This window comes from Natator depressus, chromosome 3, assembly GCF_965152275.1.
Source record: "Natator depressus isolate rNatDep1 chromosome 3, rNatDep2.hap1, whole genome shotgun sequence".
NCBI classification, from domain to species: domain Eukaryota; kingdom Metazoa; phylum Chordata; order Testudines; family Cheloniidae; genus Natator; species Natator depressus.
In genome coordinates this window covers 11,223,394-11,245,054 of record NC_134236.1, presented here as the reverse complement: position 1 = coordinate 11,245,054, position 21,661 = coordinate 11,223,394, and the positions used below count along the sequence as shown (strand labels likewise).

Sequence of the window (21,661 nt, the reverse complement as noted above, 5' to 3'; positions counted from 1 at the left end):
AGCTGCTAATCAAAGACTGGGCTTTTTTTAATATATACTTTCGTTACGTATTCCAGTATTACCAATGAGTCAGTCCACCCTAACGGGCATGTCTATTAACTGAGTTAAACATGTAACCTTCTGTTGGAATCCTGTAAGTGAAATGCGTAAAATCAAGGTGGCTCACTCTCATTTCTAGAGGGCTGATCAATGCGTTCAGTAGACTGAGGAGGTTTAAGAGAAACGTGGGTTTGGGGAGCTGCTGTCATGTGTGCATTTCCCTCTTATTCCAACTCTTTAGCTTGCCCTGGTATTTTCTTCTTGGGTAATCTGTGTCTCAGCTGGGCTTCGTCGTGACTGACTTCAGGATGCCTTGATGTATTGCACGTAATCCTTTTGCAAATGCTGATAAACTGTGGAACCCTGACACCATCTGGATCATTTGCCAAAGTCTGCTCAGAGCCCGCATAAATGTCCATTCCTTATTCCTACTAAGATGTTCTCCAGTATAGGGCATGATGCTGCGAGATGTGGAGTGATCTTAGTTCCCATTGACCTTTCAATGAAGCACGCAATGCCTTGCAGGATCAGTTTAGTAGAGCCAAGTTCTACCCAGCCATCCATTTCTACTGCACTCATCGTCCTCGTATCTAAGCACTTTACCCTGATCTAAGGTCCCTCATACAATATTCTAAGAGGCACCGTGCTTCTGAAATCAAAAGCAGTTGCAATTACTTAGTACCACTCAGTATTTGTTCTATAATTTATTTCCCCAGTATAACTGACCAAATTCATCTTTAAAGTGTAAAAGTATAAAAGATTTGCCCAGTGCCACTAAAAGGAGTGTGAAATAGTCACAACAGAAGCTGGAACTTTTGAAAACAAGCTTGAGCCGAGGTCCTGTTTTGGGGAAATTGTTACGAATTATTCCAGTTAGGATATGTACAGTTCATTTTTAGGCTGAGGCAACCAAATAAAGACAGACTGCAGAGTGTCTCAAAGTTTGTAGGTTTATTACGCTCGAGCGTGGTACCGCTCCGTTAAGCAGAACGGGACCCCGATTACAGGTTACACAAAGATTATATACTGTTGGCAAAACATCCTGCCTGTGTGCCTTGGGGGGGCCTAAACCAATAAACAGGCCTTCTCCTTATCTATCACCAATCCCCTGCAGCCACCTTCCCCCTGCAAAAACGCTGAATTAGCAGCTATTTCAGGCACATCGGCTGGTTCCTGTCTCCTTTGTTTCCCTTATCTTGAAACTGTCCAGCTGTCCACCCTGAAGGATCCTCCCTTGGTACCTGATGTCCTTGCTTCTAGTTAATGGCTGAGAGGAAACCCAAAATGGAGTCACATTTGCGAACTAGGTTGATTTTCCCTAACAGTCCCTCCTTTTCTTATGTACATCAGTAAACTATATCGGGGCCGAATAACCTCGATGCAAGATTAAAATTTGCCGGCAGCACATACTACAGCATTGTAGGTATACAAAAAGTAATACAAAAACAGAAACAGCCATTAGAATGAGGTACAAAATACGCCTTCCCCAAGCCCCCAAGTCTGGCAGCCAGGAGGTGAGCCAGCTCCAGGCCTCATGGAATCCGGGACTGGTGTCGTCAAGGGTGACACGGTGAAGCGAGGTGGCCTGCTGCATAAGGGTGTGGATATCGGTTTCCACCCTGCAGTGTTGATTCACAAACACATAACAGCTTGAGTTAACAAGAGCACAAACCCCCCACCCTGGTTTGCAAGGAGATAGTCTAAGGCTAAGCAGTTCTGCAGTGTGGTCTGAGATAACTGAGTCACCTCAATTTGAAGGGTAGACAAGGCGTCTGCGGTGGCATTTGCCATTAATTCTAAGGCTGCAGAAATATTAACTATAGCCTTTTCCAATTCACTCACCCCCACCCAGGGCAAAAACCAATGAACAAAGGAGTGAAAGCCTGTAGGCCGTTCAGAGAGAGGATTTAATGGGACATTTCGTCGGTTCCTCCATACCACGCTCCGAATTTCCCCCTGGGCCAGGGTCTGGTGTACTGCAACAGCGGGTACTATGGCTCCTAAGGTGCATGTACCACACCAACCTGCCGGGAGGATCTTATAAGCCGTGTGGTTGCACAACCAGAACCAGCCTGATCCCTCAGGGACCGGTCACGGCACCCTGGAATACTTGGGGGGACTTGCCGCACCAGAGCTAATGCGGGTGGTATCATTGCACCCTACAAAGTTACCCACAAAAACTGTATTTTCGAAATTCTTACGTCGTGACACACATAAAGCATAACTACCCTGGGCCACCATATCAATAGACCAAGTTTGGATTTTAACATTCCAGTTAAATGGAGCGTCTGTCCATAATCCGGCCAGGAGGGTTTGGTTGAGAGGGATAGGCACCCCTACCAACGGGATTCCCTGACCTACGTACGTGGGGGTATGAATACAGACCCAACACCGCATTCAGTTAAACCCCTGTGCTATAGCAGGGGTTAAATCCAGGAAGCTGTTGCCTTCCCATCCGTGTACCAAACTCGGGAATAGAGAGGGGATTCCACAGGCCACCCATACCAGTATTTGCATCCTCCCGTGTAACACGCACAAAACAGGACAACAAATGTAAGTCCAAGTAACAAGAAAACAAGAAGTCCTGATGGAGTCTCGAGATACCAATAGTTGGGGAGTTCAGCCCAGGGACTGCCAGTGGTGTTCATTCGTGGGGCAGCTCGTCAGACAGCTCGTCGGGCCCAGGCGGGGGTCCCTGCGTCAACTTAGCGTAGCTGTGATGGATCCAGGAACTTCTACCTGCAACTTTTAAAGCAGAATAAGTACATAACAGAACCTGGTACGCCCCTCCCATCAGAGTTCCAAGGGGTCTGTACGGGGGAATTTTTTACCACCACCCAATCCCCTGGTTTGAAGGGATGAAACTGTAACCCCAATGGCGTGGTTTGAAACAATTGACCCGTAGACTGGTTGTTATTGAGCTCTATTTGTAATCTGGCTTCATACCTAGCCAAGGTCTCATCTCCATCCAAGAGGCTAGTGTGAGCGGGAACATAGGTTCCCGGAACCAAAGCCGGCCTCCCAAACAATACCTCGAATGGGGACAAGCCCAGGGGCATGCGTGCGGCCTGCCTTATGTGCCACAGGACTATGGGCAAAACCTCTGGCCACTTCAGTCCAGTCTCTTTGCAAAACTTTGCTACCATCATCGTCAGGGTTCGATTCATGCGCTCCACCTGCCCTGCTGACTGGGGGTGGTAAGGGGTGTGGAGTTGTCGCACAATCCCCAGGCACTGGTACAGCTCCTCTAAAATCTTTGCAGTGAAGTGTGATCCTCGGTCTGAGTCGATGACTTCAGGGACTCCAAATCTGGGCACAATTTCTTTCAGTAGAAATTTTACCACAGATCTGGCATCTGCTTTTCTGGTTGGTACTGCTTCGGGCCATCTGGAAAGCTGATCCACTATTACAAGGAGGTGGTGAAACCCCGAGCTTTTAGGCATTTCTGCATAGTCCATCTGTAATCGCTGAAATGGGAAGTTAGCCCAAGGTCTCCCCCCGTAGTGTTGGCATTGAGCCGAGACTGAGCAGAGAAGGCCAGGTAAGTAGAGCAGGAGCCAAGAACTCGTTTCACCGCCAGATAGACATGAGGCGCTGCCCAACATTTAAGAATAGCACCTGCAGTGGCCTGAATGCCGGCATGTCCCAAAGAATGAAAATAGTGGGCGGCCAAGAGCAGATAGCGATGGGGGAGAATAGGTTTGTTCCCGATTCGCCAAACCTTATCGATGCTTTCAGAGCCTTCCCAACATTTCCAGTCCTGGAGCTTGTCAGGCGGCACATCAGCATACAAGTGCGTCCAGTCCATCGGCGGGAAGGACGCATCCAAAAGAAGAGTTGCTGACACCGGGAGGGGCTGAAGGGCAGCAGTCTTTGCGGCTGCATCAGCCAAAGCATTACCTTGAGAGACAGGATTCTCAGACTGCTGGTGAGCATAACAGTGGACAACAGCCAGTTCGAGAGGACCTTGAATGGCGCCCAAAAGTGCAGAGATTAAAGAGCCATTTGCAATCTTAGTGCCTGAGGAGGTTAGAAACCCTCACTGTTTCCAGAGCTAGCCTGTAGCATGGCAAACCCCGAAGGCATATCTAGAGTCTGTATAAATGGTAACAGATTTCCCAACAGACAACAAGCAAGCCCTAGTAAGAGCGTGCAATTCCGCGCCCTGAGCACTAAAGGAAGGTGGAAGGGGGGCTGCTTCTACATCGGTTGTCTGAGTAGTGATGGAATAGCCGGATACCCGCTGGCCCTCCAAATAGAAGGAAGATCCATCGGTAAAAAGGGACAGGTCCGGGTTTTTCAGAGGGAGGTCGCGTAAATCCGGGTGAGGCTTACCGCTCTCAACGACGACGTCCATACATACATGATGAGGCGTGCCATCCTCCGGAAGGGGTGTCAGTGTAGCGGGGTTGAGGACGTTGCAGCGCCAAAGGGTGATGTTGTCAGCGGCCAGCAGAATCAGCTCGTATTTGTGTGCCCGCTGCAGAGAGAGCGCCTGCATTGTATGCTGTTTTAAGAGAACCTCAACCTCGTGGGGGACCCAGACAGTCAAAGAGTGCCCCAGAACAATAGGGCGTGACCGTTCCACCATAAGGGCCGCAGTGGCAATGGACCGCACTCAGGAGACCGATCCCCGAATGACAGGGTCTAATTGTACGGAATAGTAAGCTATGGGGCGCGGGCGATCCCCAGGTACTGCAATAGGACACCACTGGCCACGCCCCGCTGCGCGGGACTGAAGAGAAAAAATGGTTTACCGTAATCCGGGAGTCCCAAGGCGGGTGCAGAGATCAGGGCTTTCTTTGTGGACGCAAAAGCGGCTTCCATCTCCGGGGTCCAGAGAACAGGATCGGGGTTAGAAGTCGTGGTGGCCTGGACTAACGGTTTCACCAATTCCCCGAAGGCCACTATCCAGCGTCGGCAGAACCCCGCAGCCCCCAGGAAAGCCCGCAACTGCTTTTTTGTAGTCGGGTGCGGGTAATCCTGGACTGCCTGCACCCTATCAGGGGAGAGTAAACGCTCTCCAGGCCGAATCACAAAACCTAAATAGATCACCTGGGTTCGGCACACCTTCAGCTTGGATGGAGATGCACGGTGGCCCTTATTAGCTAATGCAGTAAGCAGAGTAACAGAATCAGCTAAACATGCATTATAATCAGAGCTAGCAATCAACAAATCATCCCCATATTGGACTAGAACAGAGATGCTAGGCAAAATAATGTCTTTCAAATCATCGACTAGAATTCGGGAAAAAATAGTGGGGGAGCCTGAGAACCCTTGGGGGAGGCGCATCCAAGTTAGCTGCTGACCCCCCCCCCCCAAGTGAACGCAAACAGATATTGGGAGTCGGGGTGCAAAGGAATACTGAAAAATGCAGCACACAAGTCTACAACTGTGAAACAAGTAGCCGACTGGGGAATCAGTGTCAGGATAGTACTCAGATCAGGGACCACTGGGTCGGGGGTTATAACATAACTATTTATTGCACACAGATCTTGAACGAACCGATAAACTGGGCGCCCATCCGGGCCCGGTTTTGGCTTTTTCACAGGAAGGACAGGAGTATTATAAGGAGAACTTCATAGAACCAAGACCTCCTGAGTTAAGTAGCTAGAGATAAGAAGGGAAATACCTTCCTCCGCCTCCTTCGGCAAGGGATATTGTTTTACGGAGGGAGGCGGCCCATCCCTCACCTGCAGACTACTGGAGCGGCTGATTTAAGGAGGCCCACGTCGGTGGAACTCACGCTCCACAAATTGGGTGGAATGCTGGACAATTCTGTGGGGAGATCGGGAATCGGGGTAACCGAGACCATAAGAGAAGCAACTGCCGAGTCCGGGACGGACATGCACAATATATCGTGGGCACAATATATGTGGGCTCCCAGCTTGCTAAGCACGTCCCGCCCAAGAAGGTTAGCGGGGCCTTCTGGAATGACAACAAATCTATGTGACAACTTTAAAGAACCCAGCTCCACAGGGACGGGGCAGGATAGGGGAGCCGGGCACGGGTTGCCCTCAATACCCTGCACCCAGACCTTGGTATTAGAAAGAGAGCCCAGAACAAAAGTTAAAGTGGAAAGGGTGGCTCCGGTATCCACCAAAAAGGGCACAAACCGTTCCCCAATTTTCAAGTAAATTTGTGACTGCAATCCAAGATCCCATTCCAGCTCTCCTACGGCTCCCAAAATCTCTGCCTCTAGTCACTGGGGATTAGCAAAGTCCTGGGGAGCGTTAGGGGGAAAGGAAAAACCAGTCTCCGGCTGATCCTGCCAAGGAGCCCCTTGTGGAAGCAGGGGGCATTCCCTCTTCCAGTGCCCTGGTTGCTTACAATAATTACAGTTCCCATTCCTTGTCCCACCCCAGCCTCCTCCCCATCCTGTCCCACGTCCGCGTCCCCTCCCTCTTGTATTCCTGTGTCCCTGCCATTGTTGAGTCCCCAAGGGAACCTGCAGTGCGGCTGCCAACATACTTATTTCCTCCTTCTTTTGCTAACGTTTTTCCTTAGCTTTCTCCTCGTCCCTACCATTAAACACAAAAGTGGCCAGGCGAACTACTTCGCTTAGGAGTTTCCCTGGCCAATCGGGAACATGTTTAGTTAAATACTTCTCTATGTCCGGCGCCGCTTGATCGACAAAGTAAGAGACCATCATCGTGCAGCTAACCTCGGCTTCTGGCTCCACCCCTCCCCCATACATTCTAACCTGCTTAAACAAGCGGGCCAAAAATGCAGACGGATGCTCATTTAGGTCTTGCTAGCACTCTAATTTTTGACCAATTTGCCGTCTCACTACCCGCCCTACGGATGCTCTCCAGGAGCCCTTCCCGGGCAGCTGAGAGGCGGGCCCGGCCATCGAGGTCATTAGGATTCCAACCTGGATTGGCTTCGGGCCAATGGGTGCGATTCTCAGCGTCCCCTGCCCAACGCCGATTAGCGTCTAGAATAGAATACCTCTCGTCAGGGGTAAATAGGGTTTGCAAAATAGCCTGGACGTCTGCCCAGTTAGGGTTAAATGCCGTAAAGACTGAACGGATAGTCTGTAGGACTCTTTCCGGATTGTTGCGCAACCTCGGCATCTGTGACTGCCAGGTTACCAGGTCCCCAGGGCCAACAGGGTGGTGGACCGTGATCATAGTGACACGGTCAGTGCCCGTCGCAACGGGCTGTTGTATCAGGGGCGCTTGAAGCGCAACAGGGGGTAGGGTTAGAGACGGGTATAGAGGGGCAACAGGAGGAGGAGTAGGGGGAAGAGATGGAGGAGGGAAAGCAGCATAGGGCGGAGCGGAACCCGCAAGCGGCATGCAAACCTTAGATCTGGTACCAGAGCCCGAAGTTGAGGGGTGCCCCTTATCTCGGGCATATGCCCAATTATCCCATACATACCAATAATCCATTTCAGCTGGATGCTTCTCCTCCAGCTGTTGTCTCAGGCAGGTTAATTCATCCTGCCCAAAAGTTCCGTCGGGTGGCCATCCAAAGGGCGTCTGAATAGTCAGCGCTGGCCATTCGACTTTACACAAAATTACAGCTCTCCTTTTACCTAACTCATGGGTGCCAGAAATATTTTTCCAATTCTTGAGAATCTCAGCCAAAGGGGTTCCCTGCTCACACTCTGTCCAGAGCCCATTCTAGGGCTACCAAAAGAACGCCTAATGTGCCACCTTATCGCCTAAGCGACAGCCCACACTCCCGTTCCTCCGAGTTCTCAAAGGTGAACTCACCCGGTGCCGGCTGGAGTTGTCCGAGGGAAGGAGTGTGGCTTCACTTACAAGGGCGAGCCTAGAGTCCCATCTGGGTCGCCAAAACTGTTACGAATTATTCCAGTTAGGACACGTACAGTTTGTTTCTAGGCTGAGGCAACCAAATAAAGACAGATTGCAGAGTATCTCAAAGTTTGTAGGTTTATTGATGTAAGCAGAGTCAGGATGAGCTCTGCCCTGACATCTGGTGGCGAGTCATGGTGGGTTGTGGAAAAGAACTTCAGGGGCTGATCTCATTTGCATAGGCACACCCACCCTGCCTAGATGGTCACTTTGGCTGCTGTAGGAGCCCCAGTTTCTCTGTTATCCGGGCAGGAATAAACTGTTATTATCCTGATTATGTGAATCAAGGACAGTGGAACTGTACTTGGCCTTTTGTTATGATGGAGGGACTCACTATCAACTAAGCAGCACTCGCTAGGCAAGGGTCATGGGTTCCAAAACCCAGTGAATGGAGAGCAGCTGAGGACAGGTATTAATACTTGGTGAAATGGGCCTTGACCTTACAGACTAATTGTACTTCTTTCTTTCTTCATTGTAGAATACTAGAGCTAATTTTGATTCCATTAGGAGTCTAGTTACAGACTGCTGAGCTGAATTCACTTTGGGCTAATGGTGCACCAGCACTGAGGCTCGCCTACTACAAGCTGAAATCACAAAAGAGCTAAACTTACTAAAAGCTGAAATCACTGAGTGTTGTGTTAAGTAGTGGGGGAGCCTGAAGATATATGGTAGAGCAGTTTGTGGGACGGCAAGCAGAGCGGCTGGTAGAGCAGAGCAGTTTGTCGGATGCCTGGAGCAGCTCATGGGGAGGTGGGGCAATCAGCTTTGGACCACGTAAGGTGCCCCTTAACCCCCCCCCCCATCTCCACCCAGGTTGGGAGGTAAAACTCTGCAGATAAACTTTTGAACTCTGGGGCTGCCCTGACCAGGGACAGAGACTTTTGGGTTGTTGGACTTTTGGGACTTTGGGTGATTTTGGGTTGCTGGACTCAAGAACCGAAGGGAAAGGGCATGCCCCAATTTGCTTGGGGTGGGTTTTTTGCTCATGAATTGTATTATGAATCCTGTTGGTGGTGTTTCCCCAACATAATGCCACATTGTTTCTCTCTGTTCTTAAAAGGCTTTTTTGCTACACTCAGACTCTGTGCTTGCGAGAGGGGAAGTAGTGCCTCTTGGAGGCGCCCAGCGGGGGTGGTATATATTTGTCCCAGGTCACTGGGTGGGGGCTCGAGCCAGTTGTGCATTGTGTTATTGGAATGGATACCCTAGATACTGAACCCGGCCCTTGTTGCTGCCAACTCTGACGGGCAGAAGGGTTACATTACGCTCGAGTGTGGTGCCGCTCTGTTAAGCAGAACGGGACCCCGATTACAGGTTACACAAAGATTATATACTGTTGGCAAAACATCCTGCCTGTGTGCCTCGGGGGGCCTAAACCAATAAACAGGCCTTCTCCTTATCTAGTACCAATCCCCTACAGCCACCTTCCCCCTGCAAAAACGCTGAATTAGCAGCTATTTCAGGTTTCAGAGTAGCAGCCATGTGAGTCTGTATTCGCAAAAAGAAAAGGAGGACTTGTGGCACCTTAGAGACTAACCAATTTATTTTCCATTTTTATGCATCCGATGAAGTGAGCTGTAGCTCACGAAAGCTTATGCTCAAATAAATTGGTTAGTCTCTAAGGTGCCACAAGTCCTCCTTTTCTTTTTGCAACTATTTCAGGCATGTCGGCTGGTTCCTGTCTCCTTTGTTTCCCTTACCTTGAAACTGTCCAGCTGTCCACCCTGAAGGATCCTCCCTTGGTACGTGATGTGCTCGCTTCTAGTTAATGGCCGAGAGGAAACCCAAAATGGAGTCACATATGCGAACTAGGTTGATTTCCCCTAACAAAATATAGCTAAATTTCACACTTCTTTTCTTGGCGGTGGGGCCATTTTGAAATAGAAACAGAACCATTTCCAAGAGGAGGTCACATTGCCTCAGCATGATTTGAAAATATAAATTTTTACACGTCTTTGGGATACACAAAGCCATTTTACCAAAATTCACAGAAAAAAGAAAAATAGGTAAAGTGTGAAAATGCCTTACACAAAATGGATAAAATGTGTGTAGGCAATTTTCTGCAGCTATCTACAAACCACATTAAAATAAGGCCTCAAAGCATCATGTTCAAGATTATTTTCTAAATCAGATACAAATAATTGACTTCAGCACATGCTTAAAGCTGACCCTGTGCATAAGTGCTTTACTGAATCTGGGCTTAAAAATGTCGAAAAATCAGATAACCCAACCCTCCCCTGTCCCAAAAACAGACTTGCATTTTATAAGAACCCAGTATTACACCAGATGGTCTAAGTTCTTACATCTCAAGTGAATATGGGCCTTGGTCTATGGGGTAAATTACACTCCTGTGCAAGGGTCTATGCATGACAGAAGTCCCACTTAAGCCCTATTTAGAGGGCCTAAGTATGAATGAAGTGGTGCATATACGTCATGCTGGGACTCTGCACAGATGTGACTTGCACCCTACATGAATATTGATTAACTGCCACATGGTATGAAGTCAAGTTTGAGGTTACATGTCACCAGCAGAAAACACCGGAATGTTGGAACGATGTTGTGACTGCAAAGGTCATGAAATCCAATGCATGGATCTTCCAGGGTCCAACACTGCACCGTCCCCATTTCTGCTGAGAACTGAAGAACACCGCAGTAACTTTATTCACCGAGGTCATCTCTTTGTAGTAAGTGGGACTATCACATCAGTCATTCACAAGCACGTCTGCTGGCTCGGGCCCAGAGTTTCAAGTCTCAGACTGAGCAAGAGAACTTAAGACAAATAGAGAAGGCTTAGCCTGTACGCTCTCACTTCTACAAGCAGGTTAAAGAAGCACAGACAGGCATGAGCAATGTCTAGCTATTCCTTCCAGAACTCCTACTTCCCCTTCCCAGATCCTTCAGCCTGCTGCCAATGATCCTGATCCAGCAAGGCACTTAAGCATGTGCTTAACTTTAAGCACATGACTAGTCCCATTAACTACTCACATGGTTAAAGTTAGGCATGTGTTTAAGTGCCTTGCACAGCTGGAGCCAGCAAGCTTGCTTTCTGGGTCGAGACAAACAGCACATCTCATCGGTCATTTTTCTTACTACTGTGGTGTACTATGACACACCAACTTTATGATTGTGAATTAACCCCTTGTAACTAGGTAGACAAAAGCAGACATCACATAGCCAGCCAGGAGAACATCCTACATTACAGACAGCTGGGAGAACTTCCTATTAGAGGTGTATTTTTTAAAATGTAACTGTAAAACCACAAAAATTGGCAGGGGGACATGGGATGACAAAATTATTTTTAACTTGTATTTACATTGATGTCAACTTTGTCCCTATGAAAGAGAAAACCCGCACAGATATTTGAATTCTGCACCGTTTGTATATCATCGTAATGCCTAAAGCGTGCACATCCACCCAGGTAAGAGCCCAATCCTGTTATGTCCAACTCACACAAACAACCCTGTCAACTTCAGTGGGGCTATTTCCATGAGGAAGTGTTCCAGGATTGGACCCAGAAACTTATGTTGTTGAACCAGATCTTTTTCACTGATTCCCACTCCGGTCTTCTCTCCCTCAAGAGCCCTGAGTTTTTGTGAATGGAAAAAGGATACATTGTGATTATGTTTCTCACCCTTGCTATGCTACAAAAGTTTACATTTCCCTTTGGCTGATATGAATCACTTGCATGTTAAATCTTGCCACTGCCCTCCTTTTGCCACAGGGATGCATGCTAATGGCAGATAAAAAGCCCTCACATTCTTGCTGGCTGGGAAGATAACGCATGTCAGCACCCCAGGGGGGATTATAGCTGCTCGCTTTCAGTGCGGAGTTGACGCTGAGGAATTATGAACAATATGGCATTTCCACAGTTGTGTAAAATGTGTCTGGCTGTACATAGTTGGGTGGTTTTCTTTGCAAGCAGGACAAATTGTCTTTGAACATTGTTTGGGTTTTTTTAAAAAAAGACTACGTAGTAAAGGGTTAAGTGAAAGGTGATGAAGCATGTGATGGAAAATGAGATTGCAAACCACTGAAATAAAACAAAACTGCTTTCTAACTCTTGGGGTCTTCTCCAGATGTGTGCCCAGCACAAACCAGTCTCACACGGGAATCACACTTGCCTGGTGGTTCCTTTCTCACACAGTGCTCTGTGCAGCTCTGGTCCTTTACAATCTCAGCTGCCTTGCAGGAAGGGAGGGTCCTGTTGTTATTACAGGACCTCAGAGTTAGCCGATGGGATTCTGCAGAAGCTGGGAATGGGTGACGGGCTGGATCACTGGATGATTACCTGTTCTGGTCATTCCCTCTGAAGCACCTGGCATTGGCCACTATTGGGAGACAAGATACTGGGCTAGATGGACCATTAGTCTGACCCAGTGTGGTCGTTCTTATGGTCAGAGCTGGTTCTGCACATTGCACAACTTCTTTAACTTTTCCTGAGTTAAATAGTCACTGGATCAGTGACGTTCAGACTGAGGCTTGGGAGCTGCAAGTGGCTCTTTAGTGCGTCTCCTGTGGCTCTTTGCTGCACACGACGTTGAAACCCTGTGATTTAATTACTAACCACTCTTTTAGGGAACGTTGGTTGCTAATTTGGCTCCTGGACCACTGAGGTCTGAGTATCACAGGGCTGGCTGTACACAAAATGGCTTGATGGCAGATGTTGTAAAGCCCTCTAGCTACCCTGAGGTTAGGGCGGTGGAGGTAATGGGATAACACAGCTGCCTTGCTACCCAGGTGTATCCCCACACTACCCAGCTCTCCAGGGCACACTGTATACCAGGCCCCTGGAGATGATATCTCCTTCAGTGTCAGTCCCAAAAAGTACAATGCTGCAGCTTTCCCCAGCAGTGACACCAATGGCAGTGAGCTCACGGCATCTGCCATTAAGCGCCTCTGACAAGGCCGTATACTCCTGCAAAGGGGCACCCCGGCGAGCTGAGAGGAAGGATGGTCCCATGGCTGGGGCCGTCATTTGAGACCTGACCCCCCCCCCCCCCCGGGTACGAGTCCCTGCCCTGTCACAGAATTCCTGTATGACCTTGAGCTTGGGCTTGCTGTGTCTCACTTCCACATCTGTATAATGATAAAATATGAAGGATTCTGACGATAAATCCGTGCAAGGCTGTGAGGTACTTAGCTACTCCAGTGAGGCGAGCTTATAAGTAGAGCCTGGTGACAGTCTTTATCTTGTATACATTTTTGTTTTATTTTTCAGGAATTTTGTGTGATTTTTATCCATTTTACCCAGAAAGCCTTGGGCGGGGGTGGGGAGGGAAGCAAGGTCGCGTCCTTCCCCTGGAATTGGGGGATTGGGGGGGGGGCGGCAGGCCCGGCTGGGAGAGAGATCAGGTCTTGTCCCCAAGGGGGAGAAGGGAGGCCCTGGGGGAGTTGGGTCCTGCCCCCTGGAGGGGGTTGGGTCTTGCCCTGAGGGTGTGGGGGTTGGAAGGCCCTGGGCGGGTTGCAGCCATGGCTTCTGTTCCACGGGACTGGGTCCAACTCCCTGCTCTGGATATTGCAACCTGGCACATGGGGCCACAGCGGAGCTCAGGTTTGGCCTGGCTGCCCCCCCTCATGAATTTGAGTGTGTGGACGCTGTTCAGTCAAATTTGGCCCTGCGGTGCCCCTGAGTCAGGATGGAGGGGGTGGGGGCGGCCAAACCCGAGCAGCGCTGTGACCCTGTGTACAGGTTGCAATGCCCAGGGCAGGGAGCTGGGCCCAGCCCTGAGGGACAGGAGCCACAGGATCCATGGCGGCGAGTGGGTTTTTCATTTTATTTCACCTTTGCAAACAAACACAGGGCTCTACTTACAAGTGCTATAGCCAGGAGCGATAATTCTCAGAGGGAGGCGGAGAGGCGATGGGGCCACACTGCTGTCACACACAAGGATCATGTTTTCACAGTACGTAGCACAGGTGAGCAGTCAGTGTTCATCGGGCACTGAGGTACCTGAGCCAAGTAGGCCCGGCCATAAGCAAAACCATAGAATCTCTCTACAGGTCAAATTCAGAGTGCGTAATGGCACAGTTGAGCCCTGGATAGATGTAAGTGCCAGGATCCCTTCTCTTTCCTTTGTCACACATTGTTATTACACTTATTTTTTCCTCCCATCATTGGAATCACCCTAGTTTTCCATGAGTCCTCAGAAATAATTATGAGTGGTCCACTAAGTTTGTTTGCTAATTCCCTTAATGGTCAAGGGTGCATTGTACGGAGAGGCTGATTTGCATATGTTCCTATTCATACAGGAATGATTTCTGGGAAGTTCTCTGGCCTGTGTTGTAGAGATCAGATAGATGATCGCAGTGCCCAATTGATTTTGGTTGTGGGGTTTTTTTTTAAATCCCTGTTTAAAACGCAAAGGACCAATTCCTGCCCACTGGCTGCAGGGTCTGGCCCGGCTGAAGCGGTGCAATACAGCTGCAGAAAAGGGAGGGATGGGTAGGAGCTGGGGTTTCTGCTCCAAGTACCCAGGGGAGCTCTGCTGTACAGGGTCTCTCCAACACCCTGCACACAAGGGCGGGGAGCAGGCCAGCTGTAGGTGGATCACTGACTAGGTTGCTCCACCGGCCAGACCCACGCGCATCTGAGCCACAAGAGCCAACAAGGCTATAGCTTTGTTGCCTCTTTAGCTGTGCCGGACAGGCTGGTGGTTAAGGTGTTCGCCTGGGCAACGGGAGACCTGTGTTCAATTCTCTGGTGTCTCACAGCCTTCTTGTGTGCTCCTGGGCAAGTCATGTAGGCCCATAAGATCCAGGGTATTTAGGTGCCTAATTCCCATAGATTTCAATGGGTGTTAGGCACCTGGATACCTCTGGGGACCTGGGCCTTAGAGAATATGCAATGGGAGAATAAACTAGGATGTGGGGATCAGGTTTAGAGCACACACATGGGCGTGGGCCTAAATTAGCCATGACACTGTGAGATCTTGCTTAACGCTTTATCAATAAGACTACCCTTGTATTAGAACAGCCTTGAAACTTACCAAGATCGTCCATCTTCAGCCGAACCATTTGACAATCATTTCCCCCGTTGTTCACCCGCCGTAAATGGAGGCCAAGCGTCTTTGCTTCTCTTGCAAGAGCCACCGACTTGGCAGCTCCCTGCTTCATTTTACATACTGGGGGCCAAACCCTGCTCTCAATTGCACTGCCACACAACTGGAGTCACTCCAGCAGAGTCACGCTGGATTTTCACCAGGGAAATGGACAGCAGACCTCAGGGATCTGAGAGGGGAGCACAAGTCTTAGTGGAAGCAAGTAGAAGTCATGCTCCTAAATTACTTACATGCTTCTGGAGCTGAAAATTCCTAGTGATTTTAGTGCAGGGTGAGGGGGGCTTGCTGCGGTCAGAAGGGCAGAGCTGGGTCTGTTACGCTTGCAGGAGAAATATGCACATGAACGAAGAGCTTGTCAGGTTAAAAAATCCCTTTTGTTTAATTTTGAAAAGGCAGGGATTAGTAATGTGACAGCTCCCCCTGTGCTCTGGGAAGGGGGTAAGCTGGAGGGGATGGCTTGGTTTGCTAATCCTCATGTTTCAAACCCTGGGAGTCCGTAGAACCCCAAATCCAGTGAAGTGCTGGAAGTGGCTCCTGGGAGACCCTGGTTCAAATCCCACCGCCAGACTAAAGTGAGAGGGACTGAGGTTTCCCTGCTAAAGACAGCACTCCCACTGCCCCGCCCCCCGCCCCCAGTTACTGCTGAATCTGCCCCTGCCAGAGACTACTGTTTATGCATCGAGCTCAGCCATACATGGCTGAGGACCAACTTACATTGCTTTATGAACAGATCAGATTGTACTGAATGGCAGGGACATCCCAAAATACCACCTGGAGGAGGACACCCCTTGTTCCATAACATCTTCCTCATGCCCCATTGTTTCTTTTGTGGAAAAGATGTGCCCAGGCAGGCATAGGATCTTTATTATCTTCCATAGCAGCTGCCTACACTGACCCACACTGACTTAATTACACCGGACGTCTCTTGTGACTGCCAACTAACCGGACGTCTCTTGTGACTGCCAACTAACCGTGGAAAGGTTCCTGCTCTAATCTCATCAGCTTCACCTTCCCGTGACATCTCTTGAGCAGAGACAGAGGACTGGGGATCTCTGGCAACATCTTTGAGCCACAGCTGGCAGCATCTGGGGACAAGCCATCAGGCGTACTGTTCGGAGGAGGGGAGGGCAGAGCAGATACTAGAAATGAACCAATAAACCACAACCACAAGGCTGCATCTTCTCCATCCCTGGTCTCCCTCTTCCTTCTCCTGTCTCTCTTCTCATCTGTTGATCCTGGTGAAGATTTCCTATCCCGACTAACCCAGCAAGTGCTGCATGTTCTTTTTGCTCACCCTTCCTACGAGCCCTACATCCTGCTGCTCCCTACCAGCTAACCACAGGTCATCCACCAGCATGTGCAAGGAGCAGTGCTGGTAGCATGGGGCCTGGAGCTGGGGTCGGGGGGGGAGTGGACGTGACGGATTCGTCTCTTCTGGGACTGACCACGCCAGCCAATCCAAGCCTGGGGCCTGGGGGGGGGGGGGGGGCAGAAGTGACGGATTTGTCTCTTCTGGCACCGACCGCACCGGCCAATCACACCAGCCCACGGGGGCCCCCAAAGTTCAGGTCTCAGAGTGGTTGCCCCGATTCGCCCTACCCAAGGGATGGCTCTGCATACAGCCATCCCTGGAAGAGTATGTTTACTTCTGGATGCCGTCTCTCCAGCCAGCTATGTGAAAACGATGAAGGGCCTGGACGGGGATGTAGTCGAAAGAGAGAACCTGAGACATGAGGCCTGGTATAAGGGGCTTGCTGTAAGGCCTAAGGCCTGAACTAAAGTCAGGCGCTGTGGCTATAAAGCAAAGTTAGCAAGAGTCAAGCTCTGAGCAAAAGTTATATATTATATATGTTACAAACCAGATGCCTGCTTGCAGGTTCACGGTTCAATACATGAACTTGGCAAGACCAGGGCTGATGTTGCAAAAACACAAACACTCCTAGGCACCAAATATTCACAGAAACACATTCCAGAAGGGTAGCACCACAACACCCCGATACAAGGTTATGGTGCAAACACACTCCCCGAAGATGATTCAAGGCCACACTGATCTCTCCTAAGGATAAGAGCAGGATGATTGGGTAGAGATGGTTTGATTGGACCAACAGGTACAAGGTAAAGGGCGACACGTAACTTCTTGTATCAGTGTATAAAAGAGGGGGGGTCACAGAGCGGGTGTCTTTGTCTGGCCAGGGTGGGGGAGCAGAGGGTCCGGCTGCTCACTGAGCCGAGTCCGTTGTCACAGGCCTACACGTTTCACTGTACCTGTGGCACGTACACGCAGCCAACAACTGACAACAGCGGGTAACTGATGAGGAAAGATTCGAAGAGCAAAGTAGACCTGAGAGTGGCTAAGAGACAACCAACCTGCTGGCCCTATTCTGCTCTTCTGTTTGCCCATTTAGTGCCATTGACAGCAGGAGCATTACTCCTGATTTAGAGCCGCGTAAGCTCAGTAGCCAGCCCATTAAACCTATAAAGCTTCACAGGGAGTAAAGACCCAGGATGGGAATGCTTTGAGTGGGTTTGTTGTGGGGATAGGAATGTGAGGAAACTGACTGGGATCCTAGGGGAAAATTTGTGTCAAGGAAACGGATGATGTTGTAGAATAGTTTCCCAGGGGAACCCCCATCAGTTGGGCTACTGAACGCTAACCTTGTAAATGTACAAGAGGGAACCAGCTGGCATTGACTGGGAGACAGACCGGATGACTCCCTAGGTCTCTATGCATAGAGCGGTAACAGCTTTCTGGACCTGGAAGCTAATTCCATGAGCATGGCGAAGTAACAAGCAATACTGTCAACAAGGCCAGATGAAAATGATCCTCCTGCCTCGAAAACACTGAAAAACTAAAAATCCTATTGGTAGAAGGGTGGAGGTGGGGTAGGCAGACAAGGATTTTAAAGAAACTAGTTTTAGCTGAGGCTGTTTTGGAGGGATGTAGAGGGGAGATACCATCTGTCCCCATCCAAACTAGAGTTGGAGCCAGGCTGGTGGCAACAGAATCGTGGCCACTGATGGCAGAGCTCTAGAATGGTTTTATCGAATCAGTGCAGACAGGGATTGTTTGCTTCTGAAAAAAACACCTTATAACACCAGGCTGTTCACTACAGCTGTACATGCGTGAACAGCGCCTCGCCCAACGTAATCCCTGTGAATCTCCGACTGAGGCCTCTCGGTGCTTCTGCAGTACAAACAGGGTCAAGGCGGTGTGGGCTCCTAAATCCTTTCTACTGCCTCTATGTGGAAGACGCTCAGATTCTGTGGCGATGGGCAGCGGCCAAAAACCCTGAGATGGTAGATCAGGGCCAGTGTTAGGCAAAGGTCACCTGGAATGCTGAGTTCTTGTCCCGGGGCACCACAGCCTGCTGCCCCACCCCATGCCCCAGCATGACTCTGGCCTGACCACCCCTTTAAGGGTATGTCTGCACTGCAGGTGGGAGGGGTAACGTCCAGGTTGGGCTGACCTACACTCACTAGCTCTTCTCAAGCGAGCATACTAAAAATAGCAGGGTGGCTGCGGTGACATGGGCCACGGCATGGGCTAGCAGCCCATGTTCACACCTAGGATCTTGGCTGGGGCTGTAGGCAGGCAGCAAGCCCGAGCTACCACCTGCACCACCCCGGCCACTCCGTTATTTTTTGCATGAGTTCTGGAGCAGAGGGAACATGTATATGGCTACCCAATCGGAGAATTACAGCCGGGAGCTGCCACACCATAACTAGCCCAGCTCCACCTGTCCACCAGCTCCTGTCCGCACCCTCCCACCTGCGGAGAGTGCACCAGCACAGCTCCACGACACCACAGGGGCTGCCTAGGGTGGCTAAATGTCTAGGGCCAGGACAAGTCCTAGGCACCACTTAAGCCCTCCAACAAGAGGGGGGGAGGGATAGCTCAGTGGTTTGAGCATTGGCCTGCTAAACCCAGGGTTGTGAGTTCAATCCTTGAGGGGGCCATTTGGGATCTGGGGCAAAAACTGGGGATTGGTCCTGCTTTGAGCAGGGGGTTGGACTAGATGACCTCCTGGGGTCCCTTCCAACCCTGAGATTCTATGATTCTATGACGTAAGGTGCACAGGCCTTGCTTGAAGTGCACCTGGCAGGACAATCTAGAGCACAGACTGGCTAGCAGGAGTCTCACTAAATACCTCTCCCCTGTGGTAAGGTAAACAGAGCCTCTTGGAACTGGGCTGTTTACAGCATGACTTTGACTGTGGTGTTGACAAGGCCTGAGATGGTGAGTGATGCGGGGTGAGTGATGCGGGGTCCTCTCGCCCTCACTCCTAACTGCTGATTTACCCATGAAATTTTACCCTTTCCAGCTAGAACAAGTGCATACTTTCCCTTTCTCAGGGGACCTGGCCTTCCCTCACATAGGCACAGCCGTAGCATGGCCTGCCATCACTAACAGGCAATCTGCTTTCCTTCTGTGCATCAATGGGTCCATTCACCCTCTGAGACGTGCACCATGTTCCCGTGGCTACTGATGGCGATTACATGGAAGGTGATTCCAGGTACAAACTCCAGGGAGCTTATGTGCATTGAGGCCAGAGACACTGAACCAAACTATGGGTCCCTGCTATGGGCGTGGCTATCAGATGAACATTAAGCAGTATCTCTGAAGTGGTGTATATAAACCACTCCTCCAGGCAGACAGTGCTCGAGCCAGAGAACCTTGCTCTAGACAAGACAGAGTCCATCGGAAGTTGCACTGTCTTTCACAGATCACCACCGAAATTGCTGGCGTAAGAGCTCCAGTGCCCTTTCGCAGTTAAGGGGTGAACCCTTCCTGTGGCAATGATGCAGTGAATTCAAAGGAGCCTGTAGGAGCTGGGCATTATGCACATGGCAAAAGCAAGAAAGTCATCATCATCATCATAAAGAGAGGCTGCACTAATTGCTTCCCAGGAGGGGGTATCCACATGCAGGGCTTGCTACTGGTGGATTTTAACTTTGCCACCGTTCCCTGGAGACCCAGACTGTCATCCCCTGGAATAACCCATGCACATGAAGATACATAATAAGGGTAAAGCAAAAAAATCTTCTCTCATCAGGTGGAAAGAAGAAACGTCTTGTCTGACCCACAGCCGGGCAAACCCCAGCAGGTTCCGTCCCTGGGGAAGCCACGGACACATCATTTTGCTTTCTGTCCATGCGGGTCTGCAATCCCTGACGTTTTGCATTGAGTTTAGGAGTTAGAATCCAAAAAGCTGCTGAGACACCTGGCCGAAACTGGTGCGTTTTCAATTTTCTTGGTGACTACAATGTTGTGGTCCTTTAAAACCTTTGTTATCTCCTATTGGACCTGATCCAAAGTCTACTGAAATCAAAGGAAAGATTCCCAGTGGCTTTGGAGCAAGCCCTGTCTGCGGTATTTCCTGGTATGTTCATCTCCATTTTTACTACACAGGGCACTGAGAATACACCAGATTCTGAGTTTAACTAACTGCAAATACCTGTGCAAAGGCAGATGATTGGGATACCCTTATTCATACTCTGAGCAGCATTACAGTAACAGCTAAAGGCTCTAATGAGCTCAGGCCCCATTCTCTTAAGCACAGAACAAACACATCATAAGAATCGGCCCCCAGCTCCGAAGAGCTTCCAGTCTGCACAGACAAGGGCACGGGCAGGTGAAATGACTTGCCCAAGGTCACACATGAGGTCAGTGGCATTCCCTAGAAGGGGGAGGGATAGCTCAGTGGTTTGAGCACTGGCCTGCTAAACCCAGGGCTGTGAGCTCAATCCTTGAGGGGGCCATTTAGGTATCTGGGGCAAAAATTGGGGATTGGTCCTGCTTTGAGCAGGGGGTTGGACTAACTGACCTTCTGAGGTCCCTTCCAACCCTGATATTCTATGAATGCAGATCTCCTGCTTCCTAGTCACTGGACCACACTGCCTTGCCAGGAGTAATACCTTACTCATGTGACCCTAGACAATTCAGATGGGAAATAAGGTGGAAATTTTTAATGGTGAGAGTAATGAGCCACTGGGACAATTTACCAAGGGGCGTGATGGATTTTCCATCACTGCAATTTTTAAATCAGGATAGGATGTTTGTCTAAAAGTGCTGCTCTAGAAATTATTTTGGGGCAGTTCTCTGACCTGTGTTATTCAGGAGGTCAGATTAGGGGAGCCCATTGGCTCCTTGTGGTCTTAGCTGCAATGAAGCTGCTCCATAACTAGGTCCATTAAAGTCAGTAAGACCACTCGTGATGTGAGATAGGAGTTGGCTGCCTATCTACCTGTGAAGAGCTGGGCCCAAACATCTCACCAGCTAGCACTTCATGATCTAATAAGGCAATTGTCAATATTTCAACATCACTTCCCTCATACTGTGGTGATGGCATGTTAGGCCTGCTAGACGTAGCTCGGGAGACAGACAAACAGGCACGTTGCAAAAGGGCCCATCTGAGAGGGTTTAGACTGGGAACCGTCAGCTGATCCCATCGCTCGTGAAACCATTGTGCACTATTGCAGACATTTTAAAGAACCCACAGTGAGTTTGGAATAAAAACTGCCACTGAGCCAGGGGCTGTAGATTCAGATTTCATTGCAAACACCCCACTTACTAATTACATTATTATCAATAAACATTTACCATGAAGCACGGTGGGAGCACACAGAGGTGAACCAGGCTGGGGCCCCACTGTGCTGAGTGTTGCAAAGACATTTAGGAAATGCCAGCCCCTGTCCCAATGAGCTTACAATAAAAAAAACAAGACATCATAATAGCTAGCT

At 49.7% G+C, this 21,661-nt stretch overlaps 1 long non-coding RNA gene across 2 annotated transcripts in view; it reads right to left on the bottom strand.

Moving 5' to 3' along the window:
- Positions 1-2,275: 2,275 nt before the first annotated feature.
- The window catches only part of LOC141983738 (uncharacterized), a 66,255-nt gene continuing 46,869 nt past the window's right edge, over positions 2,276-21,661 (bottom strand). For both annotated transcript variants that reach the window (XR_012638489.1, XR_012638488.1), the window contains exon 6: positions 2,276-2,784. This is a non-coding gene — a long non-coding RNA (uncharacterized LOC141983738). The remainder of the gene's footprint in view (positions 2,785-21,661) is intronic.